The sequence below is a fragment of the Pan troglodytes genome, chromosome 2 (genome assembly GCF_028858775.2).
Source record: "Pan troglodytes isolate AG18354 chromosome 2, NHGRI_mPanTro3-v2.0_pri, whole genome shotgun sequence".
Taxonomy (NCBI): Eukaryota; Metazoa; Chordata; class Mammalia; order Primates; family Hominidae; genus Pan; species Pan troglodytes.
This window is the reverse complement of record NC_086015.1, coordinates 125,455,683-125,467,928: the sequence shown is the minus strand read 5'-3', so window position 1 is coordinate 125,467,928 and position 12,246 is coordinate 125,455,683. Positions and strand designations below refer to the sequence as shown.

Below are 12,246 nucleotides of genomic sequence, written 5' to 3'. Positions count from 1 at the left end.
GTATAAGGTGGAGAGGCAGCTGAATCTTGAGAAGAGCAGAGAGCTAGGAGTAGGTAGAATCAGCAACGTTAACCAGATCTTTTACTTATAGTTGCGCTTTCTTTGGCAAGCCAACCTTTCAGTACCCTGGTTTCCTAATTTGTAAAATGGAGATAATACCTTCCCTGCTCAGCTGCCTTATTTATCTCCTGACATGTTCTGGGAATCAAATGAATTAATATTAAGAGGGTGCTTTGTCAATTGCGACTGTTATACCAGTCTATATACTGAGATTTGTTCATTCACTAAGTCACTCATTCATTTGTTCATTCGTTGATTCATTCAGCTCCTCCAGTGTACCAGGCACTATGATGGATTCTGGAGTTTCAATGTTGAATAAGACATGCTGTCTATGCTTGATGAGCTTGAACAACGTGTATTAGCTCATATAAGTCTTTTAACAACCAAAGAGGTAAGTAGTGTTAATAACTGCAGTTTAAAGATAAGGAAAATGGGGCATAGAGAGGTTGGACAACCTGCCCAAGGTCACGAAGCTAGTGAGCTGTCAAACTGAGATACAAGCTCGGGTAGTCTAATTCCTGGCCCTAGGCTATTACCACTGCAGTGTACTGCCTCTCAAAAGATGAGGATGAATGGAAATTGGTTGATAATTGCATGGAGTATAAAGTTTACTTGGACTATTTTCATTTTTAAGAGTGTGAAAAGAGAAGATCACCTAGCCTCCTCACTACCTTTCCCCGAATCTCTTAATCGACAAGCACTTAGCACATAAGGGCTCCAACTGGCAGGGGCTTGGGGCACTGGGATGAGTAGACCCAGATCCTGACCCAAAGGAGTGCATGGTTGGATGGACTGGAAGCCTGAAGCTGTGGTAGAGAGCCTCAGCCTGAGTGTCACCCCCACCACCATCAGCTGTTTAAGATCAGCTTGCACCCTCCACCCCACTTCTCTTCCTACCCAGTCTCTCTCACAAGGGCTACCAGACTGGAGATCTGGGCACCACAGCTGGCGTCTCTGAGTACACAGTGCCAACTCAGCATCTGACATGCAGTTGGGACCCAACTGGTGAACAAAACTAAACTAAAAGCTTATGTCAAATTATAGAATATTTAGAAAAACTATATGAAAGATATGATAATTCTTTCAACCATCAACTTCTGTTAAGAGGAGAAAAGCAAAACTTTGTTCCTAAGGACAAACAATTATTGAGGGGTACAACTGCAATGTCTTTGAGCCTGCTTCTTTCTACCTACATGAAAAACAAAGATAAACAAAAAATATGCTTAATAGGAACTCTACCAACAGAAAATATGGGAGGAAGAAGTCAAATTACTCAATTTTTCTATTTGTTAGTAATTTTACTTGCATGTGTGTGACAGACTTGTTGAAGGAAGAATGGCTAAAATTAGTTTCCTCTCTGCAGGTATCATATTACCTTTGCCCCCATGATCACTGATAAGCATTCACTGAGGGTGGAGGAAAACAGGTTTCCACCCTGGTTCCCAGGGAAAAAAAAATCAATCATAGATGAAAAACACATTAAAACAAATTAATTCAGGTTTACTTAACTCAAGAAATCTGCACGCTTCCTGCTTTTTCAATGTGAGGAAAGACCCTGGGGATTAACTGAGCCAAAGGATATGAGCTAGTTAAGCACCTACCATACGCCACACATTGTGTTTAGCACATTTAACTCATTTAAACTTCACAACCGCCCTGTGAAGGAGACATTACCTTAGCTTCACAGATCTCAAAGGAAGGTCCACCACTAAAAACTGAGGCTCAGCTAGGTTAATGTCATGCTGAAAGTCAGAGATAGAAAGCCCACTTTCCACCAAACTAGACTGTCCACGGCAGAGGCTGACCTTGTTTTCCTCATTTCATATTTGACCATCTCACTCATTTGGCTCTGCCTAATTATAATGTTCATTTCTGTGGCTTTGAGTAATAATACAGTTGTTTGAGCAACTGAATCCAAAAGCACACCCTTAATCAGCACTTCCTAGTATCCACCTTTGGTGGAAACAGTAATAAAGCTCTCGGCAGCTTTTCAACAAACACTATCACACATGTCTGTATTGTTTCCTGCCTTATGAATGGATACTGTGGTTACCAAGACTGCACTGCATGATGAAATAGGAACTACCTGAATCCTCTAATTCTCATGGACTTTAATAAAGTCCATGTGGACACCTCAGTTAGTGCTTATTGTATATGAGAAGACATGAGAAAAAGGAGAAAAAAGTGAATCAGGCTGGCGTCAGGCAAGAGTTGAACCAACAGTACCAGGCATGAGTGAGGGTACATCTGTCACTTCAAGGCAATGACAAATAGGTGAAGTCTAATGTCCACCCACTTTGAACTGAAAGCCTCCCAGAAATAGAGAGAGAGAAAAAGAGAGAGAGAGAAGATGGATATTATATTTGGTATGGATTAACTGATCCTATTTTATGTTCAGACACAGAAATGATCAAGGGCTCTTCTGAATCAGAGATAGCATTTTTTTTGGTACCGATCATGAAGTTCTCTGTATACAAGCACTTCCCAGATTCCTGATCCCCAGTCCTGGTTGATACTCACTTCTTCTTTTCTATCCCAAGATCACTTGAATGACAGAGTCAAAGGATAACAGACCAGAATCTCAGGCTTCACCTCTTCAAATCCTCTCCCTCACTGACCACATCTAATGAGTAACTTAGTTCTGTGGTGGAGTCTACTTTGACGATATCTCAAGCATTTAGCTAGTTTTCTCCATGGCTGCTGCCATGACCGCCATGGTTCAGGCCATCATTACCATTATCTAAATGGTTATAATGTCTCTAAATATTTACTTTGTTCCAAATGACCCCCCTTCAACTCAGCATCCACATGCAGCCAGAGTGATTGCAAAAATGCTCACGAGTCACTCCTCTATGTAAAACCCTCCAGCAGCTTCCTTTGCCCTAGAATAAATAATGAATAGCCAACAATTCCTGAGTACATAATCTGTGCATATCTTATCTGAATCTTTGCAGTAATCCTATGAGGGAAGTATTACCTTTATTACCATTAATTACTGTGGCTAAATTACTTAACTGAGGTCCCACAGCTAGAAAGTGGCAGAACCACAACTCAAACCTTTGTTTCTGTGACCCCATCATGCATACTTTAGCCACTTTGCTAGCCTCCCTACCTCTTGGCTCCTTATGCTTCAGCTCCTTGAACCACTTGCAGGTCCTAGAACTTGACATGATGTTTCATGCCTCTGGTTTAGTTGTTGTTAATTGCTTGTTTTTGCACATGAATCTCTCTCCCATTATACCTTCTTCTTTTGTCTACCTGGTGTCACTCCTCATCTTTCAAGATTCAACTCAAGCGTTACCTCCTCCAAGAACCTTTCCCTGACCCTTCCTCCTTTGGTAGAATTGACCACTCCCTTCCCTTATACATCAACGTACCCTGATTATGCTTTCATTGTAATGAACACAATACTACCTGCACATGGATGAGCATGACTCCCTCTCAGACTTCTATGAACTCCTTAAATGTTGGTACTCTGTCCTAGTAATCAGTTTTAATTATACTGTCTAGCACAGCTCTGGGCACATACAAGGTTTACTGTAAACACTGTCAAATGAATAAAAATATTTGTTTGAATGTTAAATATGTTGCTTCAGTGCAATTGGTGATTTTTTTTCTTTACTAAAGAGCTGTATATGAATCTTTGAAAAGGATCATGCAGCTTTAGAATAATTGAAAAATTCTGGCATCCTCCCAATTAGAGCAGTGGCTAGGGATGAAAGGAAGATATTACAGCCCACCTGCCACACCTATTTTCACCTACTAAAGAATCTATTTAGTGATAACATCGAACAGTGTATAAACCACATTTGGTATCAGGGTTATATATATATTTACCTTATTAATGGGAATATGGATGATTCACATTTGAACTGCAATGCACACATTTTATTGTACACAATAAAATAAGTGGATAAGCATAAAGTTAATTGAAACATTTAATTATAAAGCAAGAATACAGCAATGGCAAACCATGACCAACTGAAGACAATGCAGCTGATACTGTGATAACAAAGCATTCTTTCCCAAAGTGCCAAAAATGCCAAGTTGGCACATGTGCTCATGTAGTACAGCAAATGTCACATGGCAGTTAGTCTTCTTAATGACTAGCAGCCAAACACCATTCCTAGTGGATACATTCTGGTCCTACGTAAATAACAAATATATCCTCAACCTTCCTCTCCATCTTTGAATCTTGGCTCAAGGGAGATCTCCTTGAGAAAGGCTTCCCTGGTCTCACAGTTCAGTCTGTATACACCCTCAAAGAACTTCGTTTCTTTCCTTTAGACAGTTTATCTTAGTTTGTAATAACATATAGTCAATATTTATTTTCCTAACAGCTGCCATCCCAAAGCATCTGTAAGCTCCAGGAGAGCAGGGACCTCACCTGGTTTTATATACCAGTTAGTTCCCAGTGACTGGCACATAGCCAGGCACTCTATAAACATTTTGAATGATGAATGATGAACGATTTTTTTTACCTCTTACTTATTGCCGTGTTATCTTAAGAATTATATGCAACTCCTCACCAGTCTCAAACTTGTAGTTAACTTCTTCCTCTTCATTATACCCCTACCCTATCACAAGGATCAGTCATTATTTTCTCACCCTCTCCTCCCCACTCTCTTCCACCAAAAAGTCTTAGAAGTGGCAGCTTCTAATCAGCCTGAACTTTCTGACATGGTTGGGATCCAGTTCAAGGTTATGCAATATGAAAAGATAAACAAAATAAAGGAAAAATGTGGAGACTGGAGTACCTATTAGGTGATTTTAAACAATGGACACAGCTCCTAAAGAACCTGCTAATTCAGTAAAAAAGAAAATTTTTAACTAATTTAATTTCAACCACTCTGTTTTATCATAGAGACAAAAACTGGTTGATTTGCTGATTTTTTTTCACTTACTATGTTTTGGTCTAGCATAGAAGAAGTCTTGGAACAGAGCTGACTGTGCTGATTATTGGCAGGAAGTAACTCGCATGTGTGGTCTCTTAGAAATTATATGGAGACGGTTCCCAAATGACAGGGCTCTGTGCTTGAGGAGTCTTCTCTACTCAAGGATCTTGGCCTGCTTCTTCCTTCCTACTTCCCCTCCAACTTCTCCTACATCTTCCCCTCCCCTTTTGTCCACCACAAAGCTTTGTCCCTCAGCCCCTTCATTGGACACCTGGGAAGCAGGTATAAAGCACCCGCTCTCCCAGGTTCCTACAGAGGAAAAATCCTAGGCATGCCAGTTAGGGAATCCTGGAGTGGAGATGGGAAAAGCAACAGCAAGGTGTGACTGATGAAGTTCTGTTTTAAGGAATAGGAACTACTGTGGTGTTAAGTTCTGGAAATCCAGAGCATTTCAGAAAACAGCCTGCATTATTTCTCTCAGTAACAGACTACCTAAACTGCACTTGGAAGATCCAGTTTAAGGGGAAAGATAAGTGTGTTTAGAACTTGACATGGACTCTTCCCCAATGTGCCTTTTCTTCAAATCTCTGGGATAGTTGAAGAAAGTAAACGAAATGTCTTCTCGTTAGTGGGCTCCCTACCCTGAGGACCACCTTGTGAAAAATATTCGAGGACAAGAGAGGCGTTGCAAGAAGGAACACTGGAGATTAAGGGATGTGGGCAGTGGTGGTGACATCATTTTCTGGATAAAGAATCAAAAGACGGCGACAGAACACGTAGAGTGGGAAAGGCTATGGGTGTAGAAAGGAGACAGCAATAGACACACGCTAGTGCACGCATTGCCTCTAGAAGATAAATGTTTGTATTATTTGACTTAAAAAAAGAAACATATGCATGTTATCTATTGAAAGCTATAATGTTAAAATAATGATAAGACTCCATCAGTCTGGTATGCCTTTTTTTTTTCTCCCCAGGAAATACACATAGAGGCTGGTGCTCAGGCCCCGGGAACTAACAATCTAATTTGATGCCACTGAAGCAAAGTTCCCAAGACAGCTGGTAGCTTGGACCAGGAATCCTGTGAGGGCACTGACGGCCCCTGGGGCCAGAGCTGACTCTGTGGCCCTCCCCTCCATATTCATACACTCTGTAAAAGCTACCTGTCCCCTTGTTAACACGTGGCAAGCGAGTCCTTTCTGACTATATCACAGGCAGAAACAAGGCAGAGGCACAATAAACTACCAACAGCAGGCGTTTTGGTGCGCGCTCCCGTTCATTCGCGTGGGCGACCCGCTGCCCGTTCTAGGGGCACTGAACAATCCAGTTCTGAGCCAGGGAAAGCCTTGATCCTGTAATCTGGTCCCTACTTTCCCCCACGTTCACGCCCAACGCTCCCAGGCTGGAGCTGCTCCGGCGTGTGCCCCTCGTTCGGCCCCGAGCCCTTGGCCCCCAGACCCCGCCACGGCCCCTCCCCCACCAGGGGCGCTTTCCTCCCGCCCTCCTTGGGTTCCCCGGTCCTACCTGCGCCGCGGCCAGGGCTCCCTCGCACAGAGGCAGCTCCGGCCCCTCGGCCGTGGGTCTCCACGAGGATGGGCTCGGGTCTGATCTCAGGACGGCGCGCAGACCCCGCTCCCTATGCCAAGGTCACGGTCTTGGAGAGGCGCGTCTGGCTTGCTGCGCTCCCGGCGCCCGCCTTCGGGTCCGGCCACAGCAGCCCCCGCAGACCCTCTGGGCGGCCGCGGCGGCCCCGGCCCCGGCCCCGGAGCTCCGCCCCTCTCCTGCTCCCCGCCCGCTTGCCCCCTCGGGGTCCCCGACTGCCAAGCCCAGCTCCCCTCGTAGCCCACTCGCGGGCTGCCCTCTAACCCCTACCCCAGTTAGTCCCGGTTCCTTCACCGTCTCCTTAGCCCGCAGAGAGCTTAGCTGACTCTTCAGGGTCGCTGAGGGCTCGTCTTCGGTTCCCCGAGGGCCACACGTCGGCTCGGGTCCCCAGCAGACGGCGAGCCCCGCGCTTAGGTCCTCTCCTGCCCTCTCCCGTGCCGAGCCAGGGGTTCCCGGCTCTCAAATCCTGTTCCCGCTGTCCTCTTCCCTGACCCCTACTCCTTGGCGATGGAAAGAAGCTTAGGGCGCTTACGACGCCACCAACGTTCTCTGTGCCGAGGGTGGCACATTTTTTTTTTTTTTCTGATATAAGGCCAGAGATTCACAGTAAAATAAATACAAATCGCGTGCCCAAACTCTTACTCATTCTGCAAGACTCAGGTCAAGCGTTGCCTGTGCCACAAGACCTCGGTGCTGGCAAACAGCTCCCTCCTTCCACTCTCCTGCGCGAAAGGGCGCGCGGTCCTTCCTGGCTGCAGCCAGGTGCCTGTTGCACTTGGTCTACTCTACCCGACTCCACAGCGCGCTGCTTGGAGGCCCGGACCTGGCCTTGCTTATCCTTGTCCCTAGCCCCTGGCACGGTGCCTGCCACCCATCACAGCACTAGAATATTTTATGAATAAGTGGAAAATTAATTTCTTTTGTAGAAAACCAGTTTTTTGGTATGTGTTTGTTTGTTTTTGGCTTTTTACTCTCAAATAAAGCATACTCCTTTGGGTGGGCAATTTGCTAGGCTCTATAAAGAAACACCAAAAATATTATCCCCTTTAATGCAGTATTCCACCCTTGCGGAAATTTCCAGAACAAAATAATATTCGTGCGGAGATTTTTTTTTTTTAGCAGGATCATTTGTTACAGAAAATAATTTTAAAAACCACAAAAAGCAAACAGAGCCAAACTGTCAACAGTAGGAAATTGGTTGAATAAATTAGGGTGACTTAATGGGACATTATACAACCGTTAAAATGATAAACATCAAGACAGAAGTGCTTCAAATTCTTTTTAGAATAAGGAGGGAGTATGTATTTATTTATAAAGCAAAAAAAAATAGGAAAACATGAAGTAACATGATAAAATGTTTGCAAAATACTGTTAAGCAAAAAGCAGAAAATTGGGTCGTTTACCATGTTTAAGAACTTCAAACAAAAATGCAGATTTCTTCTCTGCAAAATGGCGATAACATCTACCTCAAGGGGTCCTTGGAGTGTTAAATGAAATAGTCAAGGAAAGTGCCCTGTATAGAATGGATACTCAACAAAGTTTCCATTTCTTTTGTTCAATGGAACACAGACTCAAATCCAGCATGTCAAACACATCCTCATTGTGGCCCAGTTCTGCCCATTTGGCTTCCTTTCCCTCAAATACAGGGTAGGAGAAGGAGCTGAGCAAATGCTAAAGCACCAGTGAAGGGGCAAAATCTGGTTAATAGGAATAAATGTGAAGTCCTCCCTCAGGCCGAAACACCCAGCAATGTAAGTAATGGAGGATGTGGCTCAGTAGTGGTGCCTATCAAAATACCTTAGATTTTATTTTAGTTGGCTACAAGCACAGCTTTGTGAACACCCAAAGGCTGAATGAGTTCACTTCAAAACCTGAATGAGAATGCAGTCTTAGGCTGAACTGATGCTCTTCACTGGTCGGATTACACCTGGGCATAATGTCCAAATTTGGGCACTATCTTTAAGAAAGTATTACTCTGAAGATCTATTATTGCTTCCATTTTAAAGACGAAGAAACTGATGCATACAGTTTCAGGTATTTAGGGTTGGGTGGCTAGGAGTTGGCAGAGCCAAGAGCTGAACCTGATCAGCTTGACTTACAGTCCTGGTGCTTGATCGCTTTACCAGTGTGTCCCAGTGTGTACATCTTCCAGTAGAGATTGGAAGAATGGTATTGGGTGGTACACAGACAATACAATTAGATAACAGTGGATCACAAGGTGAAAAAAGATATGCCCTTTTTACTTCTTTTGTTCCTATGGATTATGTCAAGGAAGGAGTATCATTTTTGTAGTATTTGTCTTTGCACCCCTCTGTAACACTTGCTAATCTCCTGTTTTAACAAAGACAGAGCTTGCCTCTCACTCAGAACCTTTGCTAGGCAACAGCTCCTAAGTAGAATTTAATATCATTGCTTTCTCTTCCATCTGTTATTATTCCTTATGCAGTTAAGTTCCAATTGACATAGTTTTCCACTGACAAAGTGATGTGGTTTCCATTTAAGGTAAATTTTCTTATGTGAGAAAAATGAGCAACTTGAAAGAACTAAAAGAACTAATAGGACCAGTGATATTTAAATTTTGGAAATACAAGCCCATACTCTATTATGACCAGTGGATAGAAGGAATGACAGGCAGGTTTCAGTCCATAATGAATCAGGGCTGCCTGGGAAGATGCTGAAGGACAGCCTTGGGAGTTCAAACGCTATGGCTAGAAGCTTTAAAGTTCCTGCCAACCAGGAGAATCTGGGATTCTTGACAGCAGGGATTCTCAGGTATCTAACCTCTAGAAACACAGATTTTGGAGCAAGTTACATTCACTCCTTTTGGACAGATCCCAAAAAAGGGTTCCAAGTAAGCTCAGAACAATAGCAGCACCTCTGTGACCATGGTATAATTAACAGAGCACTAGCAGATTCTCTCTAAGGTAACTTTTGAAAGAGACAACATTTGAGAGGTTTACACTTCAATCATTTACTCCCTTACACCTTCTTCTGGTATACCCCCTGTTCCTAACATCCTCGAGGGTCAAGATGATGGGGCTGTTCCTCCTTCCTTTCATGTTCCAGCATTTCCCATCCCCAAATTCCATATCGTGTGGCCTCTGTTTCCCCTAAGGCAGCTCCCCTTGCTATTTTTTTAACCCTTTGGATCAGTATTAAAATGGATATGTGGGGAAAAAAGGGTTTATAGGGTCCCCAGCAGTTAAAAAGTATCTTTGGTATAGGAAATTTATTTTGAAACCATAAAGTCTGAAAATCCATAATGTACAAAACCATAATCTGATTGCCTTATGGTTCAAGAATATTTGGTGAGTAGACATCACCTGGGCCCCTGACTGCTAAGAACAGAAAGCCACTTGGGAACCTATTGGGCAGATAAGCTGGAGGGAAAAGACCATTCAGACAGTCCAGTGAAAGGACTAAATGCTTCCACTGGAGGAGCTACATCAGGGGAAGCTTGTTCAATTGGATTAGGAAATTCTTTCCTGAGACACCTCTGATGCCTCTCTTTTCCTCACTTACTATCTCCAACCCATCTACAAGTCCTGATGGATTGACTTTCAAAATACATCCAGACTCAACCTCTCTTTCCTACCTCCACCACTACCAGCCCTATCCAAGCTGGCATCATCTTTCTCTTAGAAGACCTCCTATCTGGTTTTCCTGCACTGACCTTGCCTTCCTACAGGCTGTTCTTCCCAAAGCAACTGCAATGACACATTTAAAAATAAAATTGGATTCGGTCATTTCCCTGCTCAAAACCATGTCTGTAATGGATTCCTGTCTCAGAGTGAAATTCAGTAAAATTCATGGCCCATTAAGGCCATCATCATGTGGGTCCTGGCTATGTCTCTGATCTCTCTACCAGCTTCCTTGGCGTCACACATACTGGTTTCCTTGCTGGTCTTTGGATGTGCCCAGCATACCCTGTGTTGGACCTTTGCATTTCCTTCTCTCAGTCTGGGGCTCTCTTCTCCCTCTTTTTTTTTTTTTTTTGGAGACTGAGTCTTGTTCTGTCACCCAGGCTGGAGTGCAGTGACACAATCTCGGCTAACTGCAACCTCTGACTCCCAGGTTCAAGCGATTCTCCTGCCTCAGCCTCCTGAGTAGCTGGGATTACAGGTGCGTGCCACCATGCCTGGCTAATTTTTGTATTTTTACTAGAGATGGGGTTTCACCATGTTGGTCAGGCTTATCTCGAACTCCTGACCTTGTGATCCCTCCCTTCTTTTGCTCTCTATTCAGAGAGGTATTCCTTTGGCTTTCGTATCTCATAAATGACATAGCCCCTCTTTCATCTTACTCCATCACTGTTTCCTTACCCTGCATTTTTGGGGTGTTGTAAACTTTACTGATGGCTTGAGAACAATAAAATTGGTGGTGGAGATGGAGTCACAGAGTGGTTAGAGCAAATTGTAGCATCAAAAACAATTTTATTTAATTTTTAAATTTTGTTTGGTTATTTTTTTTTAGACGGAGTCTCATTCTGTGGCCCAGGCTGGAGTGCAGTGGCACAATCTTGGCTCACTGCAACCTCCACCTCCTGAGTTCAAGCTATTATCCTGCCTCAGCCTCCTGAGTAGCTGGGATTACAGGCATGCACCACCATGCCTGGCTATTTTTTTGTATTTTTTTTTTTTTGAGATGGAGTCTTGCTCTGTTGCCCAGGCTGGAGTGCAGTGGCGTAATCTTGGCTCACTGCAAGCTCTGCCTCCTGGGTTCACGCCATTCTCCTGCCTTAGCCTCCTGAGTAGCTGGGACTACAGGTGCCTGCCACCACGCCCGGCTAATGTTTTATATTTTTAGTAGAGACGGGGTTTCACCGTGTTAGCCAGGATGGTCTCGATCTCCTGACTTCATGATCCGCCCGCCTCGGCCTCCCAAAGTGCTGGGATTACAGGCAAAATAGAACACAATTTTAAAGTGAACATTAAATACTCTGTTCTTTAAAAACCTTTAGGCAATCCAGCTACTGTGAATTTCTCCTTGACTATCTTTCCTCCTGGATTCCCAGTCTCTTGTCTCATAAGTGTAGTGTTTTCTCAATCTTTCACCCACAGCCCTAACTCGTCTTGGATTACTCTAAGAAACTCAGGTGCCAGCCTATTTTCTGTTTTGTTTTAATTTACTTATTTTATTGAAATATAGCACACATTTAGAAATCTGTACAACTTGAATAGCACTATAGAAACCCTCCATAGCCTTTTTCATTCTGTGAAACCCACAGAGTAACCACTAACCTGATTTATAACACTATATATCATTTATATTTGTATTAATAGAACTGTTTATTAAATACTCATTTGGTCTAGCTTCTTTCAACAATGTTTGTGAGATTCAACCATATTTCGCAGTAGTTTTTTTTCCTTTTCATTGCTATATAATATTCTGTTGTATGACTATCACAATTTATTGAACCATTTTACTCTTGATGGACATTCAAGTTTGCTTCCAGTTTTAAGCTATTATGAACAATGCTGCTATCAACATTCTTGTAGCTACTTCTTGGTGTGCCTGTGTTTGCATTTCTGTTGAGCAATATATGGCAGTAGAATTACTGGGTCAAAAGGTATGCATGTTTAGCTTTAGAGGATATTACCAAAGAATTTTCCAAAGTGGTCATACTCATTTACATTTCCACCAGTAGCAAATGAGAGTTCTTACGTATCCATTTCCTTACCAACACTTGGTA

General features: G+C 43.2%; 1 protein-coding gene across 2 annotated transcripts in view; it reads right to left on the bottom strand.

The window, feature by feature from the left end:
- CASR (calcium sensing receptor) overlaps positions 1-7,341 on the bottom strand; it is a 106,392-nt gene extending 99,051 nt beyond the window's left edge. The window contains exon 1 of one of the 2 annotated variants that reach the window (XM_516689.6): positions 7,197-7,341. The gene's annotated coding sequence lies outside the window, so the exon portion shown is untranslated. Of the gene's footprint in view, positions 1-6,476; positions 6,717-7,196 lie in introns of those variants that run through there. The other variant, XM_016941745.3, reaches the window with a different exon arrangement.
- Positions 7,342-12,246: the final 4,905 nt, after the last annotated feature.